The sequence below is a fragment of the Thunnus maccoyii genome, chromosome 17 (assembly GCF_910596095.1).
Source record: "Thunnus maccoyii chromosome 17, fThuMac1.1, whole genome shotgun sequence".
NCBI classification, from domain to species: Eukaryota; Metazoa; Chordata; class Actinopteri; order Scombriformes; family Scombridae; genus Thunnus; species Thunnus maccoyii.
In genome coordinates this window covers 9,093,378-9,112,401 of record NC_056549.1, presented here as the reverse complement: position 1 = coordinate 9,112,401, position 19,024 = coordinate 9,093,378, and the positions used below count along the sequence as shown (strand labels likewise).

Genomic DNA, 19,024 nt, shown 5'->3' with positions numbered 1-19,024 from the left:
CCCACATGATGTCCTGTATCTGCAGGTCACCTGATACCCTCTTAGCATCAGTTTGTTTGCCACGTTTGCTCAAAGAAAAGAGGTCAACTATGTTGTGGCTGGGATTTGGTGTGTGAAGGAATGTGATGGAGGCTCTGTTTGGTTTGAGGTTCTGGCAAAGATCTTGTTCTTCCTCCAGCTTGACCAAAACCCGTTGGAGTTGGTTTCAAAGTATAATAACAGTTATTTTCAAAACATGCTTTATTTTCTGAGGTTTTGTAGAAGCAGAGTAAGGGTTTCTGCCACAATTTCACCTACTTCCAAGGTGCACGGAGAAGGGAAAAAAAAGTTTCAAGAGGTCAAAACTCCAGCAACACTTGTAGTATGTAGATCTTTATTGCACGACCTAACAATAAAGTTATTCTATATACAAGTGTTGCTGTAGTTTTGACTTCTTTAGACTATTTTCCGAGGTTTTGCCATCATAACAGTTGATTATGATGAGAATTTTGACACTTGCTTCACTGCGGATTTATACAACTCTTCACTTTTTTCATATTAAAATTCATGAATAAAAATCATTTTGGTTCTGACATGTGCTAGAGCAATAAAATATCATATTTTCTCCATTTCTTCCTTAGGATATCACTGTCAGCAAAGTAAACAAAGCAGGGTGTGAGCCAAACAGTTTTAGTATTTTTTGTGAATTGCCAAGTTACAGCTATGTAATTATTTGCTCCTCCAGTATGAGTGTTGTGAGTGGTTACTCTGCAGATTTTACACATAAAGGTCAGTTTACTCATCATGGAAAGTGCTGCTCAGCCTGTAAAATAGTTTGTATAATGTCTCATGTTCGACTGCTTCCAGACCTTTTAATCACTGCATGCGTCTCAGAAATTGGTCTCCATTGATGGCTGTTTGGGAAAACAGTCAGAGCTTAGTAGACAGGATTAAGAATGGGGACAACATGGATGATACCGACACTGCTGTACAAGTTAATGCCAATCCACACACCTAAATAACTCTTATATTAATGTATTTCTTTAACCAATGTGACAAACATTAAGATAACAACTACCAGCAACTGCTACTAAAGTTTCCTTGTCAACTGAAAATAGTGGAATTGATACTTCACTTGCTATTTATTGGTTAGGACAAATAAAACAAAAGAACCCCCCTCAACAAACAATCTGGTAACATGAACACAATTTCAAGCAGACTGAATGAATTAAAACAAGTCTTCTGTGGCTCTGGAAGAGATTCAGGTCTGAGAAATAATAATAATAATAACAACGATGATGTCATCAGGGTTATCTCGGCTTAGATAACTTTTTTTTTTTTTTTTAATGAAAGCCTGTGTAACAAACTTGAGGTCAACTGTTTTAAAGATGTAGACCTTTATGTGGCAGGGAATGTCTAACTCTAGCTAACAAAATATGCTACCAGGCTGCATTATGGGAAATGTAGGATTCAGTGTTTTTGAAGCTTGCCTAGTAGCATAACAAACTACTGCCGCGTTGATTTAAATTTTTTTTTTAGCTCTTTTTCCTGTGAAGACAACTTTATAAAGAGCAATGTTAAATTCCTGGACAAATTACCTTCAGGATTCATCTGATAGTGTTTTCTGTTTGGACATTGTTAGATTGTGCAGTGCCTCCTGCAAACTGAACGTGAAAGATATTTACATTTTTTGCTATTTTTAACCAGCATGCCTCAGGGATGGCAATATGATAGGTAAAAATTATCAAATAGACTGAGGTTGGTTGAAGTCAAGCATCTCTTTAATTCAAACAGAACATATGTTGCAGACATGGAGAGTCCGCAGAGTCTCCAGTCTGTTTGTTGGTCTACCGCTTTGGTGGTAGATCGGATTGAAATATCCTAATTATTAAATGGATTGGCACAAAATGTTAAATAGAAATTCATGGTTCCCAGATGGTGTATCACTTTGGTGATCCCCTGACTATTGGAAAGTTTGCCATGAAATTTGATATTCATGTCCCTGCATGAATTGTTATATTCTTGGAGTTCCCCTGACTTTCATCTAACACCATCATCAGATCAAAATGTTGATTAGAGAGAGGTAGCTGTGCTCACCCCATCCTGTTTAGGCCAGGTCCTTCATTAATCGAAAAAGGCGGAGTGTCTGCACACTGGATTTTAGCTCCCAAAAAATGTCTGATTTTGCCTGATTAAGACCCTGTAGAGTTTAGAGTGTTGCTTTTCAGGAAAATAAACATTTCTGGGAGCTAAAATCCAGTGTGTATACACTACTTTTCTCTGCTATGTTATTTTGGCCAATGTATTGGTTTAAAACTAATGACATTCCCATCAGCCTCAGCTGTAATTTATATTTAGTGCTAATCAGCAAACGTTAGCATGATAACATGCTAAACTAAGACAGTGAGCATGGTAAACATTATACCTGCTGAACATCATTATGTTAGCATTGTCATTGTGAGCATGTTAGCATGCTTATGTTAGCATTTAGCTCAAGCACTTATAAGTATGCTAGCATGGCTGCAGATTATTTTCTTATTTGCTTAGAAGTGCTTGGATTATGATGGTAATGTTTTAACAGGACCAAGTGATGAGATTTATTTTTCACGTTATCCTGCAGTCAGGATAATAATTAGCCATAATGCCTCTGTAGATTTTATGCCGCCTAATGCAAAGCATGTATGGCTGGATGATGCTAAATATGAATTGATTCCATCTGATATAATTCCAACAACACCTGTTCAGCTGCTGAATCAGCCCAGTTCCAGCAGTCATTATTTCTGTGTGCATTTTAAACTAATTCCATCACATACACACCACCGAGTGCTGCCTGAATCATGTACTAACTGGGGAAGGGCCAGCGCCTGCTCTGCGTTTAATCATTTTCTCCACTGAGTATGTTTGTCATTTTCTTTTTTTTGTTTGAACTAGTGTTGGGTTTTTAAAATTATTATTCCTCTCTGTACTTGTTCAGAGGAAAATGGAAGCATAATTGTTTACTTCATTTAGGTTGTCGAGTCCACTGATAATTGCTTCTGTTAGTGAGGTCTTATTCCACATGTCAAAGCACGGAAGTAATAAATATTGCATCTTCTTTTTCTCTGGATAATAAGGGCGGCACTTTAATTTGGACCTTTTTGCATATTTTTAGGTCAGTAGACGATCTTATTTTTTATGCAAGTGTTTTACTTGGACACATTTTAGTTGACATCTGTTAGACCAAAATGATGCAAAAGTTGTGGCCTGTCCAAAGTATTTATCAGGCTAATCATGTTTTGCATCCACACCAGTCCTATGCATGCATGTGGAGAAGATTGACTGTGGCAATAAATAATCCATGATTGTAGCTTAGCTGTCATCCATCCAGTGAAAGATAAGTAAACTAATGCTTGAGCATAAGATATTCCAAAGGTGTTGGGCCAAATCATGCTTAATTTATTAAAAGACGTTATGTGCCAATTTTTCAGAGTCCAGTTTCAGCTCTGCTGCATTATTTTTGCATTGGAAGGTGAAGGTCACTGTAAATTTACACACTAATAATTTCACTTTCTAGAGTAAATATTAGCAAGCAGTATGTCTCCATGAATGCAATATTTTCATATTCTTTACATATTTATATCAGTAGGAATTTGCTTTTCATCCATGTGTTGCCTTATGTTCAAATAATGTGCATTAATCAATGTATACATGCCAAGAAGACTATGTTCTTAAAAAGACAAAAAAATGTTCCATGAATGGGCATAGGATGCAGCACAGGTACCACAACATCTAAAGCGGGACAAGATGCATAAATGATGCATAAGAACAAAAAGAATACATTCATCAGCAGTCATTATTTCATCACTTTCCTCAGAGAATTGGGCATTTATGAAGAGGAGAGTCAGCTGGGTTGAGTATCCTCCATTGATGTGGTGAAGACAGGGATAACATCAAAGAGGGAATTTGGATGATATAATATATGTGGAACCTGTCTCTTTTAAGCATGCCACTGAGCCACCCATTAGCTCTCTATACAGGTTTATATAATAAACAATAAGATTTATGGATACATCTAAAGATTTTCATTCTAGCATGAATAAGTATTTTACATATTCTCAAGTATCATGCAATAATGAAGAAACAAGAATAATATACACTAGATAATATGATGAATGTTAGGGACCAAGCAGTGAGGTATGAGGAAACACGAGCTGTAGATGGTAAAATAGGTTTTCATTTACCTAAAAAACGCAAAAACCATTACAAACCAAGAATATGATAACTATACCTATAAAAGAGGTCAACAAAATATAACTATACCCAATATAACAACGACCAAAAAAGACATTAACTGAACAAACTGACCTAATACAATGACACAAGGAAACATATATAGTGGCTTGACCAAACCAAATAACATAAAAAAGGGTTGACAATATGGACACCATAAATACAAAGCAAAACTAACTAAACCCAAATCCCCCCTATGACATGGCAGCACATGGTTCGACCTGATGAGGCGGCTCCAGTATTTAAAAGTCCACAGCTTTCAGGCACACCTTTTGCTCCACCAGGAAAGGACGTCCCCCAACAACCATGGTAAGAAACGAATAATTAATATAAGAAAATTGCCTGTGTAACCCTAAAGTGGTGCGCACTCCATATAAAACACTGCAAGGTTAGAAGTTAATAAACAGATTCCAAATCAAACAACCTGTGTGGTGTTAATTGTTTGGGTGTAGTTGAATGCAGATTAAATAAACCTGTGTAGGAGAACAAACTAATGAGGTGATTCACAATATCCGAATATATAACTGTATATAAAGTAGTTCACACTAGCTCCACCTCCAGCAGCTACAACAGTAACATGCTGCTTACACAATGATGCTTCAGTATGATGTCATATATATTAACATATCAGTGGGACCAAACCATTATTTTTACTTTAATATTTTAAGTGCATTTTGCTGCTAATATTTACTTAATACTTTTATTTAAGTAGGATTTTGCATGCAGGACTTTTACTTGTAATGGAGTATTTTTACATTGCTGTATTGGTACTTTTACTTGAGTAAAGTATCTGAATGCTTCTTCCACCACTGCTACATTGTCTCATAACATATGGGTAATATAGATAGTGAGCTATTTATCCACTAAGTAGCAAGGTAGCCCAACAAAACACTACACTAACTAACAAACACCTTTCTGTCTTCTGATTTCAGACTGAATTGAGCAGCGGGCTGGTTTGATGGTACAGAGCAGCGAGGTAGCTGGACGGGCAGCCGATCTGTCCCCGGGGATGACGAGCTGGTCAGCAGGGTAGGAGCTGTTCTGGTGCCAGTGTTCAGCTCCAATTTGTGTACTTCTTACTGCAGGTAAGACCCTTCAATTACTTTAATGACACTGTTTAAAAGTCATTATTTGAGAGAAAAACAAAATTAGCGTCAATTATTCTGCTTTTGTCAGTCCCCCAGTTTTGCTCACTCATTGAAATTACGATCTTTGTCCTGGTGTTGTCTTTTTAATGGTGTATATCCAAAGCCGTGTCATCTTTCAGTGCTGTGTATTTGATTGGTGTTGTTGGTTTATCATCCAGTTTCAATATTGATGCTGTTAGCAGATGTTACAAATGCAAGACAAGAAAGAGAACTGGCCAGTGTCCTCGTTTGACATTTATTTTGTTCTATTATTTATTTACCTCTGACTGATGCTTTTTTGAAACTGTTCTCCAAAAAACTGTGCCAGTTGAATCAAGTATTCTGATCCACCTACATACTGATCTGCAGTTTGGTGTGGGCGCAGGAATAATAGCAAGTTAGCTTAAAGTCAGGAAAGCAGAACAACCAACCAACAACAGCCCTGGAACAAGAACATCAACATCTACTCAGATATTTCTCAGAAATCAATGTGAAACCCACTGGACTGTGCATCAACCAGTTAGCTTATTGTACTTCGATATGAAGATCCTCTTGTTCAGTAGCTACCACGATAAACACAACATTATTTGCATTTATAGATTTTCTCCTAGCGCTGTGTGTCATGTTCTTGCTGGGGGTAAAAATATACTCATAAGTGTATCTTCACCACAGTGCAGTCCACTATGGAGGCAATTTGCCAACATTAGAGTTGTCTGGGGCTAGATAGGGTGTTGAATGATGATATAATGTGTTTAGCTAGGTTCAGAAAATCTCATGCTTCAAAATGCCAATGGGTCATGTATATTTATGATTAGTGGATAATTAACATGGAAGAACTATAGCGTCCAGTGCTTCCACTAGATCACACATACATCTGACAGACACGCTTAACATTACGCTTAGATAATTGGTTTCTTTGTGCTAATAGTGTGTTAACTTATTTTTACTTACAAGACTGCTGAAGGTCAGTCATCTCATTTTAAGTTGAAATTATTTCTCCTTTACTGAGTCAGATAGAAAATTGAAATGCCTAGGTATGTTAATAATAATGTCAATTTCAGTCTTCCTCCCTGCACTATGTCAATTCCTGCTTGGTGTTGTACAGAATAAAATCAAAATTTGCATCAGTAAAAAGACATGACAACCCCCCCCCATTACCCCCCCAAAAAGCCCTGGAATAAGCAAGTCAACATCAAGGCATTTGCCAGAAATCAATGCAGCACCCACTCGGCTGTTCGTGATCCAATGAGCTCGTTGAGCTATAATATGAAGTTCCTTGTGTCCTGCAGCCACCACAGTGCATCCAAAACACCATTTGCATTTATGGATTTTCTCCTAGCACCGTGTATCTGTGTGTCATGCTCTTGCTTGGAGGAAATGTGATCTCTATTCATAGTCTTTATCCATTTCATCTGCAGCACAGTCTTGACCGAGGGCCTTTGGAATCAGTCCCACTCAGAAACGATTTACTATGGGCAGGCAGGACTGTCAGATAGGGGGCAGGACACACGGGGGCTTGTGCATGACTTTGAGGACACAATGGGTTCATGAAGGAGTGATAATGTTTGGGGGGGAGGTAATGCAATCCAATACTACATTAGCAAAACTGCAGCCCCCGCAATTTCCATGGACTTAAATCAACACCTCTCTGACACAGTCCCAACCAAAATCCAACCCTTTAAGCTTCACAAAGCTAGTTTTTTTTGCAGGACTGTTGTTTTTGATTGCATTAAACTGACATCTGCTGTGACTGTGTAGCTCATATGTGAATATTCAAATAAATGTCTACTAATATACCGATTCAAATATTTTCTTTACAGTTGTACTGTCTCTGGTCACTCTGTCACTGAACTTGGAACACAAAAATATTCCTGTAACATGAGACGACCCTGATTATAAGATGACTTCCCCTTTTCTAACACCCGTTTTATGGAAGAAAAAAAAACTTTTTGAGGATACAACACACATTCACTCTGGGGAAGTTCCCCTGAGATATTAATATTATTAAAGAAGAGGAGAGTCCTCATTCTTGAAGCCTCTTCTTGTAAAAGTGAAATAATACCATTAAAGCAAAATGAAGATCCCACATTTTTGTAGCTTGTCTATCAGCCGGTTACTCACACACTCCTTATTTTGTTTTCTTTGGCAGTTAACATTTTTGTTTTTGTCTTTTTGAGCTCCTCGGCACCAGTGACAGCAGTAATTCTTGACTGCTTGACAGATAATTCTGCAGTAAAAATGTCAAAAGACACTTTAGACCCGCTTTCACTTGTCATTAATGTATTTCCTCTGTGGCAGAAAAAACAAGTTGTACAAGCCCTCAGAAACTCCTGCAGGTTAAACTGAGCTAACAAACACTTTTAGGGCTGACTGACTCTAAAAGACCAACTGAGACTTGGAGACACTTGCTAGCCTAGAAACAATAAGGCTACAAACAACCCATAATGCAACACGCTGTAGGAGCTGATGTTACACTGGCACACTCAATAAGGATCCCTGACATTATGCAGACTAAATATGTTTAGTCCTTGTGTATAAGACAACCCCCATTTTTTCAAATGTAATTTCCAGAATAAAATATCCTCCTATATTTGGGCCAATATGGTAACTAACATGCATGATATGGAGCTAATTGTGATGTTTTGTTTTCTGACATTTAGCAGTTCAGTAATTGATTTAGTCTTCACTGTGTAGACTCAGATAACTAAAGTTTATAGCAGTCTGTCTTTATTATCTACTACAGAGTCCCTCAGAGTTATTCTTGTGTTACCCTGTGCCCTCTGGATCAGCTAATAGCATCATGTCAATTTTAGTAGTTGGAATATCCCAGTTAACCTTGTTGCTTTTTATGCTGTTTTCAGGTTGTAGCTTCAGGTTGCAGAAATTTATTAGCCTTTTCAGTCAAAACTGATGTCTTTTTAACCCCTCAGTCAACTGAGGATTTTTTGACTTAGACTTTCAGTAATTTTAACTTTAGTTACTTGGAAATATTAAAAGCTGAACAAGAAACTGATCTGATAAGGGATTCGAGAAGATTTAGGTTTGATAAGCAGATTCAGATTTGATAAAATGTTATTCAACCCCAACCATGCTAACTTGTTGTGTTTCATAGTTATTTTCTTACCCCCCACCACCCCCCCCCCCCCCCCCCACCCAAAAAACATCCAACGCACTTATCAGTAAAATCTTCCTTCACAGGCATGTTTTCCAACGAAGACCCAGTTTGTTTCATATTTTCAGAATCAGCTATGTTGACCAAGTATGTTTACACTTACACACACACACACACACATATATAAATATATACACACACACACACATATATAGCTATAAAGATAGAAACAAGTGGATAATAACATACAATGCCTTTATACAGGTGAAACTGTTTCTATAAACTGTAAACAGGATACAAAGGTGTGAAGAGTGCTGGAATTAATATTGAATGGGTAAAAAAAGTGATGTTACTTTATATACAAACAGTAGGTGGTTATGTATAGTATGTACAGCCTGCTCAGATATACAGTAATGAATATGTATGCATGTTGCACATTTTATATTTTAAACTAAAATGTATTTATGTAATTTGTAGGTACGGTGGGTGTTTTAGTTTTACAGGGTTATTGCACAATGACTGAGCTAACTGTTCATCAGGGTGACAGCAAGAGGAAGGAGTGTTGAGCTGCTCGTACTGTTCACACACCCCTCGCTAAGGCAGCACATCAAAACCAGTAGCTGCCAGAGTAAAAGCAAAAATTGCATGAAGGTTGAGTAAACAGCAAGCTCGTTTATTGAAACCATTTTTAGGTCAGAAACGTAGTGCTAACTGCACTCAAGAAAGCAGCAAAGCACAAGAAAACACTTTCCAGATTCATCTTAAAGCTATTTCCCCCTTCTTAAGATTGTCTTTAAATGACAGTAATGGTTTTGCAGGTGATTTTTTTTTTCTCTACCTTATAACTCTCTTCCCTGTTTTCAGACACTCATGCACTACTTCAGGGGGAAACACTTACAGGCTGCCCTTCTGACAAAATAGGAAAAGTGTGTCTGTCAACGTCTGGTTGAACCGTCCACCAGCATCAAACATTTGACAGAAGCAAGCTATGCGAACAGATATGCTTTTTAAAGTTGGAAAGATGTGACTTACTGCTCACTGCTTGATGCATCATGTGATGTTTGAACTTGGCGTGAGTGCAGAATTCAGTGTGGAGGAAGCTATAATTTCATGCAATTATTTGGCACAGGTGAGTGTCTCCGGCAGCATTATGAGACGTGGAAGAAAGTGTCCTCGGCCAAATTGGTGTCAGGTATTAATTTTACTCTGCAGCACACTTCACTCTGAAGTGCATTGGTGACGAATTGTAAAGTACAGCATTTGGAATCCATCAATGGGTCACTACTACGGATGCTCTTCTATTTTGGGTTTAAACCCTGCTCACATAAGAAAACTTGTCAATGTATAAAGTGTGTGTGAGAGTGTTATAGAGAGGGAACGGGGTGGTTCTCGTCAATGCAAATCATTCCCCGCCTGCCATCTAACTCCAGCTGGTGTGATGCTCTGGCATATTGGCAAGTGAGGCGGGCGGGTCGATAAGGATTTTAACCGCATCTTAAAATGGGTAATGGTGGCCTTTATGTGTGTCATTGTCACTTACCCAAAAGTCACGGCTCCTAAGCACCGCCATCCATCACCTGCCTGCCTGCCACATGCCTCTTTCTGCCTAACTGATTCACTAAGCTCTGTTTGTTTGTTTGCTCTCAAAGTCACTTTCATTTATGATGGAGCTGGGCATGGGCTACGATTGCATGCAGGGCTGTACAGCACAGAGATAGACAGACAGGGGTGGTTAGCTTGCTCTAAAATTGCTCACCCACACTAAAGCATGCCATATTGGATATTACGCTTATACGAAGCCATTCTTGCACCGTTTCCTCACAACAGAATAGCTGACTTCATAATCTCAACATGCAGAATTTCTTCCTTCTACACAAGTGATAGCCTGCAGTGAAGTCAACCAGAATGCTTCCCTAAATAAACTAAAACACTGAAGCTTTAACATGAAAAACTCATTTAACAGCTAAGACAATTTAGATAATATCTAAGAGTGAATCACAGTCACTTTCTGTATTGCTGAGGGCAGAATTTTTGTAGTATTTTAGAATATTTGAATGATCTAAATTAATTCCTGCTGTTGATCCTTGATAGAAAAGTTTGTTTGAAGTTTGAATACTTTGCCTTTTAGGTGAGCCACGGCATTGTCAATGCATAATAGCTGCCCTTGAGAGACTGTAGACTGTACAGTCTTTCACTGTTCAGTCACAAATATCTCTATTTTTTCTGCCTAATAGTTCTGAGCTTTTGGAATGGCAATGACAAACTCAAAAATGAAGCTTTTAGTGGGAATTTTTGCTACATGGTGACACAATTCAATATTAAATTTCTTGCTACATTATAGTAATGACCAGTGTGTATTGTGTGTGGCCAGCAAAGGGTTAATAGGCCTTTTTACTGTACATTTATGATGAATATGAAGTGTTTGGACCAGTTCATAGAATACTAAATGGATATTGGTAGACATAATGTAGATTTACTGTATACTTTGTGCCAATCTGTACCAGACACTGTTTCGATTAACGTTACTGGTCAGTAAAAGCCCATAAAATGTATGGGTAATCCCAGCTAGCACAGTTAGCATGATTCAGACAGGAAAGGGGCGTGTTTAAGGTGCCAGTCAGGCAATGAAATACGATCCAGGAAATCCAGTTAGAATAACCATTAAAGGCCTATCAGACGCCAAAACACTGCACAACATTTTGAAGTACACACACACACACACACAGAGTTTGGAGTTTGTGGAAAGTTATCACAGTGGCAAATATTTTATCTTTCATCGCGAGGTAAACTAAAAAGAACACGGCGTTCATGTTACAAAGTCATCCACCAGGAATGTGCACTGCAAACAAAGTTGAACCTGGTTAAACTTTTAGCCGTTGACCCTTTGTTGTTTTGCTGGACATCTCCTGCATTGGCACCCTGCTGCATCGAACGACAGCTTCCATTCAAATGAATGAGAGGGCTGTGCTTTTACACACAGGGCTAATGTTGGACTGAACATGGCCTTAGACCTGTCAGCCTGCAGGGAATCAGCCAGGTACGCTGGAGAGCTAGTCTTTCTGTATTATCAAAGATAAGCAGGTAACCGTGCAGGCTACACTACCTTTGCCTGTCAGTCAGTGCAGTTGGAGGTCTAATATGAGGTTGTCAGCTGGTTAAATAGTCAGTGTGAGAATTGTGTGGAGCATAAAGAGTTTTACTCATACAGGTGTGAAAATATGTGTATTGTTGAATAGGTTTCATTTGATTTTCATGATTTTGTTAAGTAAATGTTATTCAGTTTAGGTGTAGCATACACATGTAAATGTTTTTGGTTTTTGTGTGTTTGAAGTCTTATAAGAAGCTGCATTCACATTGTAGAGCAACAGCAGAGCTGATGCAGGTTGCGGTAACACCAAACAATGATATGAAACAGTGTTGCTGACTGGTCATAGGTATGTTTTTGCACAGGTACCTCCTCATGTTATTAAATGTGTTTCGTTCTGAGCCTGTAACATATAATTATTTTTTTTCCAGACATCATTATTTATTATAAGAGTAAAGCATTTTTCTGAGGTCAGTACCAGCCTGGATTGAGAGAGAGAGAGGAGAACGCCACACATGCTGGGCAGCTGTGCGTCGTCATTCAGGAAACCAAGGCCTCTATTCATTAAAGCCTCATTCCCAGTATACCAGGAGGATGTTGGCAGAGCTGTTTTCACCTCTGTGCATATTTACAAAGCTTTGGCAAGCGTCGCACTCATTTTTGTGGCTAACTGGTGAAGATGTTTAGTTGCCCTGAGCAACTGTAAGGAGCTTCAGAGAATGGTTGGCAGACTTAAGTCAGGGAAGAAATGCTCGTTAAGCCCAACTATGTTGTCATGGTTAATTAAATACCCACTCCATATTTGAAGTTTGTTTTTTTTCACTGCTCCCTGTCTGACCCGTTCTGTCATGAAGACGCCATGGGAATGAGGGGTGGACACGCATGGTTATTGCTGCCTTTCTCTTTAGCTTGACTGATGTATGTGATTAACTGGCATTACCTTCAGACTTTCTCAGGTCAGCCCTAAACCGCAGAGGGGTGGGGTCGAAAACAAAGTCAGCGTTCCTGGCTTTCATCTCCGGTCCGAACATTGTGATTGAAAGCCGAAGAGGCTTGCTTTGAACAAACACACTGAACTTGAAACAAAGGCCTCTGTACCACCAAACCACCCAGTGATTTTCAAGATATTAACAGCTTGGCAAACACTGTCTAATTCAACTGTTTCTGAGCCAGTGTGAGGTGGAGGAAAAGAAAGGCAAACAAGAGGAAAACAGAGGCGTCACACTTGAACGGTGGAGGACGCAGTCACCTCGCGTTCAACCTGCTGGAGGAAAGGACTTCATTGAGTATTTTGTTTTCATCTAAAGCAGAACACGGTTAGAATCACTTGGAAAATGTGTGTGTGTGTGCGCACACGTCAAAACCTGTGTGTCTGAGTAAAAAAAGAAAGAAGGAGAATATCTATGTGTGTGTGTCTGCATACTTGTTACAAGGCACTCTCATTTACATATAGAGCACTGGGCCCTCAGGAGGTAAGTGGACTTTAACAGTCAGATAACTCTGCTATTTATTGCTCTTCATGCTGCAGTGACTACCTGAGAGCCGCAACTTCTCAAACGTGGCAGTGAAATCCATATACAAATGACCAACGGCCATCACTGTTCTCCTGTAAGTGCCTCTACACTCAGAAAGAGAATACCAGGAGGCTGTTAGACACACAATTCAGCAGTATCTGTAACCCATTTCTCTGTTGCCACACAGCCAATGAGATGCACAAAACTGTGCGGTGACATGTTGAAGTGACAAGCGGCCGGGTTTGTCCTCCAAACTTTTTCTCAAAGTTAATGAAAACTTCTACATTTGACGATCTATTTGATTTGATTTTTATTCCTCCGAACTACTGACAGAGCAGCCCACCCACACAATAAACTAGTGTCAGATTGTCAGCCTGTCAACAAAAAAAGTCAGTTTGCATTTTCAGAGAATGATGATACAATCCATCAATGTCAGCTTAATCTGAATTGGAAATTATATTACAAAACCAGAATAAACTTGTGTTTTTGTCTAGTCCAGTCAGCAGCAGGGAAGATTTATAGCTATGTCATTATTCTAAACATAATCTTAGTTCTGCTGTGTGATTTAGTAGTGATTTATAGTCATTCCATTTACGTGTAAACCATGGCAGCGACTGGAAGAAAAGAACAGCCTAATATGCTAACAGCCACTGTACTGCTGATATGAAAATACAGCTGGGAGAGGAAGCTTTGAGCTATGCAACAATGTCATCTCACTCTGCAGCTGCAGCCCTGTCATCAAAACTCAACTTGGAAATGCTGATTACATGGAAACATTTACATCATCCCATAAAAAAAACATGAAAAAAGCCAGTGGCTTAATCACCTTTCTTATGTCATCATAATGATGTTATCAGCTTTTTAAAAATCATTAGTTAGCTCTTTCATCATTTTCAGCATTATCATCATTATCATGACATATTTTCCATATAGACACACCTGAACTGCAAGGAACAGTGATGACATTGATAGTAGAGGCCCTCAGTGGTCAATTTTGGACCAATGGAAACCGTACATGAAGACCATGTACATAAATTAATTAAAAAAGGAAAACGTCCAATATGAAAGCGACTCCTGAACAGTCAGAAGTGGTCATATATAGATTGGAGCCAATGCAAAACGTGGCTAACCTTAAAAGACCCAAAATAGAAAAACAAGTCATTTCCCCATGCACTTGGCAGTTCTCACTCTCTGTTTTGTCTGACTGAATTTAATGTTAGTAATGCTAACACACTAATGCTAGCTAGTCAGTTAACATCACAATACACATCAACTACTAGCAGCAATTATTTAAAATCTAGCCAACTAGTCTAGTTATCTGTAAATATCTGAACTGGTACAGCTACGTATGGGGGCATTTCAAAACCAGCACTGCTGCTTATTATTTACTGACTTGACTACTCATCGTAGAGCCAGACTTTGTCTGGTAAATGGTTGAAGCCATTGCAGTTTCCTTGATGTGATTATGTATGGTATGGATAGGACTTCTCGCGACCAAATATATGGGTATTTTTGTGTCATATCTTTACATAAGTCTACTACTGAAGGGCTGTTTTGGACAAAATGAGAATTATGCAAATCAAATATTTGTTATAGGTCCACAGTAGCCGGAGCTCCTCAGTCAGGTTATTGTAGTCCCCCACCTCCAGCATTCTGTATTTCCATTTCAGGAAGTTGAACCCTAACTGGTTATGTCACATTATCATAAAAAATTAGCATTACTAGCATTAGCTCAGTCCTTGTAACCCCATGAAAGTTGTTTCTTTATTAATCATTCTGCTGAAGGTTTTTGTTAAAGGCTGTGTACATTTTATCAAGTATTGCTTTTGCCTTTTAACCCTTTTATCTGTAAAATAGTTTTATTCAACTTGTCCTCACTGTGAGGCTTTTTCATGCTGAAAAATATCCTGTAAAAATTAGATACTACCATCATTTTCCATAGTGGTTTAGTAGCTAGCTAATAACACAATGCTTATAGTTGTTCTTCACGTATAGCTAACATGATATTAAACATGAAACACTTGAAATTATTTCCCTTTTCGAACATTCATGTTTATCTTGCTCTTTGCTCTTGTTTCTTCTGACTATTTTTTGCTGCTGCAAAGCCAAAACAATTCCAGCTCTCCCCCTTGGTGGCCTGGAGCACTTCCATTGTATCATCTTTCTTTGCTGATTTTTTTTAAATGTCCATTTTTTTTTCTTTTGGAGTATATTTTTCATTTGATTGTTTATTTTAAGTTTCTAGATTTGGATTTTGGCCTTCAAGGCCTCCATGTATTTGTCCTCAGCCAGTTTTACCCTGGGAGTTCGTATAACTTCTCTCGTACTACAGTGCATCATGCAAAAGGCAAAGAAGTCAGCAGATCATTACTTTCATAACAGCAGCAGATAGATGGAAATGACCCTGGAGCCTGAAGCCCTATTGAGAAAAGCCTTGAGGCCCTCTCCTCTTATTAAACCTGGGCTTTGGGGAACCATGGTGGCCATTGACTAAGGTGGAGTCACTCACCCAGATTAGCCTTTAGCCTTGGAAGAATACACCCTGTACCTTTGACTAGTTATTGCTTCCTGCTTTACAGATCATACATCTATGCTATTGATTGGCCTTGCTTGCTCCAGAGCTTTAATTGTGGTGCGGGCCTCGCATTTCACCGACAGTAATAGGTTACATAGAAGAATAAAGATGCAGTCGCTAGATATTGATCAAAAGGAATCCACACCTCTGGCGAAATTAACGAGACAATGCATATGGATCAATAATGCTTTCCTCTCACTTGGCAAAAGAATCTTTTTTTTCCCTCTTCTTCCTCCATGCCAATGCGTGTAATCCAAGCAAAAGTGCAGATTTGGACTCATCTTTTCAAAAGCATCTCATTAAAGTTCATTATGATGTATCAATGGTTAAACTTCATTATGGATTAGAGAGGTTGCTCGCCTCTGTCGTTTAAGTGTAACCGAGACACGTGCTTTCATCGGGAATGTGTGGTACTGTAAACAAATAGGCTGTGATCCACAGCTCCGTTAGTTTCAGCAAATCTGATTGTCCAGTATGTGAAGACAGACCGGCACCACATCCTGTCCTCATTTGCTGAAGGAGTCAGAAATAGAGCGTGATATATATATATGAGTTTGTTCTTTCAGGATTACACATGGATGACATTTTTTTCCCCGAAGATTAATGACCTAATATCTTGACTGTGTATATTATGACTATCACAGCCACCCACAGAAACTCACCCCGTCCCGACATGGATGTTACAGCAGACGAAAATCGATTCTTGATTCCCATAATTAGCATGCCTGAGGGACTGATTGAAACAATATGAATGTGGTTTTGGTGTGTGTGTATGTGTGTGTATGACTTTGTCTGTGGAGATCATTATGAAGGGGATTCTTGGAAGCTACAGGGTAGCAAAGTACTCAGACACGTAATTACTCACACTCGACGCAGAGCCCTCCCATGGTGAGACCCAGCGCAGGGGTTTCAGGTGTCAAGCATCCCGCTGCCTGTTTTCTCTCTGTATGCTTACCAACAGAACGGTATCATTTCATCACTGTCTCTTTTAATATCTTTCTCACACACACATGCATACACATGCAATAGCTGACCACTTTACTTGCCGGTCCTACCACTTTTTCCCACCCCCAAGAGTGCAGTTTGCTCTTAAGAGCGAGGTCAGAGAAGGTGAATTTTTCACAGTTGCTAATTGAGGGTGTTAGAATAGCATTTTTTTAAAAATCTGTTCAATTTGTCCATGAGAACAAACTGAATGAGATATTCAAGGTTGGGTTACAAAGTCTAAATATAAAATGCGATCATTTTGTCTTACATACTTACCTGAAGTTATTACATAGTGAAAATAAGAATACTTTATCTTTATAGAATTTGACACATTTTTAAAAATAAATTTCTGAAACATTTTTTTGCTTAATTTTACACTTACAACCTTAATTTGACAAAGTTAGCTGAAAGTAGTTGAAATTAATGACAAAATATGGTTTTATTATTGTACAAATATAGGTTTTATGAGGTGAACAGCTACTACAGTGGAAATGCTGTAACGCCAACCAGGGAGGCGCCATTGCTGCCAATATTGGAGGGTACATTTCCACCAGCACTCATGGGGACCATACTAGACCATACTGACTTTAATAATAATAAGGCTGGTGATTTTCAATATTTTTTCTTATTGTCAACAAATCTCATGTGCAGAACCAAACCTACAATGAACTCATCCTTACTCACAAGTATTGTGTGTGTATCCAAAGCCTGATGTATCTTATTCCTCTGTGCTGTAGACCTCTGTTGTTGTCCAAAAACTATTAAAAATACATCAGTGAGTCACACCATTGCACTGAGTGACATGTTCCTTAGCCACAAAGGCAGTGGTTACCGTGGTTTGTTTCTTTAGAAGTTCCTTGCACAGCAGACGCCACTGTGCATGTGTGGGAAAGCTGTTCCCAGTTTATCAATTCATTGCTGGTTTGTCTCTGCAAATGAGATTTGTTGACAATAAGAAAAATATAGAAAATCTTTTGAATAGTGACAGAAAATTATATTTATCATTAAAACCTTCACACATGCATTTGAATATCTTTCACTGTTGGGCTATATACTTTTTTAGAAGTCCCTTGCATATTGCAGCAGCGAGGGGTTGAGTTGATTTTTAAACACACAAGAAAATATAATGTGTTATGCTATCAGGCTAACCATGACCAGACAAAGATTGATGTTATTTTAAAAATATTAAGTTACTGCTGATCTTGGTTTATTTTTGCTGTTTTGGGGTACCACACTGGTATTTTTGTGTCACCTTGGTCATCTTTGTATTGTCAGAAGGCCATGGTGATGTCACTTATTTACAGTAAATGCACCCTGATGTGTCAACTGGACTGAAAGTCACAGACATATAGTATAGTATGTGTAACTAAGGGAAAAAAATGATTTAAAAAGATGTTTTCTGTTCATGTTAATATTAAAATACACTCAACATCAACAATATGTATCATATCCACTTAATATTATCATTTATACAGGATTATATATATATATCACTATGCATTGTTCAAACGCTGTGCCCTACAGGGTTTTACTTTACAACCCCGACAGTGTAATACTTACTGGCATGCAGCTGTATATTAGTACGGTATATAATTCAGACTCTCTGTGATTTTTAGGCTAAAATATGAGGTACTGGTTCTAAAATGCAATAGTATGGCACTATAAAAACCACAACACAAAATGAAAAAAGGGGCATGGGCTCAAACTTACAATAAAGAAAGAAGACTGTGCTTGGAGTCTAGTTTAACGCCTGCAAAATAAACATCAAATCAAATCAAAATGAATATAGTTATGACCTGTTCAGTTTCGTTGTAATATTGCCCTTTGATGTTTGAGGTACACTCTGTTCCTTGGACTGAGAGCACCGAATACGCTGGATGAAAAGAACAATGGTGCATTCTCCACAATAGTAACACTCTCAGAGACTCTATAAAACTGCAGCTCACTCTCAGCCCTTTTCATATATGAAGCTAGCTTGATGACATATAATTTGATTGGGGCATTTTATCCAAAAAACAGGCTGCAATTGGCCACAGAAACTTATCTGCACAACACCTATTAACAATTGCAAATGCCTGAAGGGACTCAGTATTACTGTATGAAGGATGTGGACTGATATTTTATTAGATTCAAATTCTTATGTTGCTGGCAATAATGCTCAGGCAGGAACATGTTCCCTGAGGTACATTACTCAGGAATGGGAATCTCTGCATGTACCTGGCAACTTGAAGTAATTAATGAGGAGGTTCATTTTGTTCTGACTGGAGCATCATTTTAGAACAAGCTTTTTTTTATATTTATTTTTTCCCCCTAAGGTGCGGGTAATGACCAAGTACCCTTAATTTGAACAGTGACAGGAGCATTTATGAGTATAGC

At 38.5% G+C, this 19,024-nt stretch overlaps 1 long non-coding RNA gene across 1 annotated transcript; it reads left to right on the top strand.

The window, feature by feature from the left end:
• The first annotated feature begins 4,276 nt into the window (after window positions 1–4,276).
• On the top strand, window positions 4,277–7,152 carry LOC121882933. The gene is made up of 3 exons (XR_006092187.1): window positions 4,277–4,557; window positions 5,181–5,333; window positions 6,794–7,152. It is a non-coding gene; the product is annotated as an uncharacterized LOC121882933 (long non-coding RNA).
• The last annotated feature ends 11,872 nt before the right edge of the window (window positions 7,153–19,024 follow it).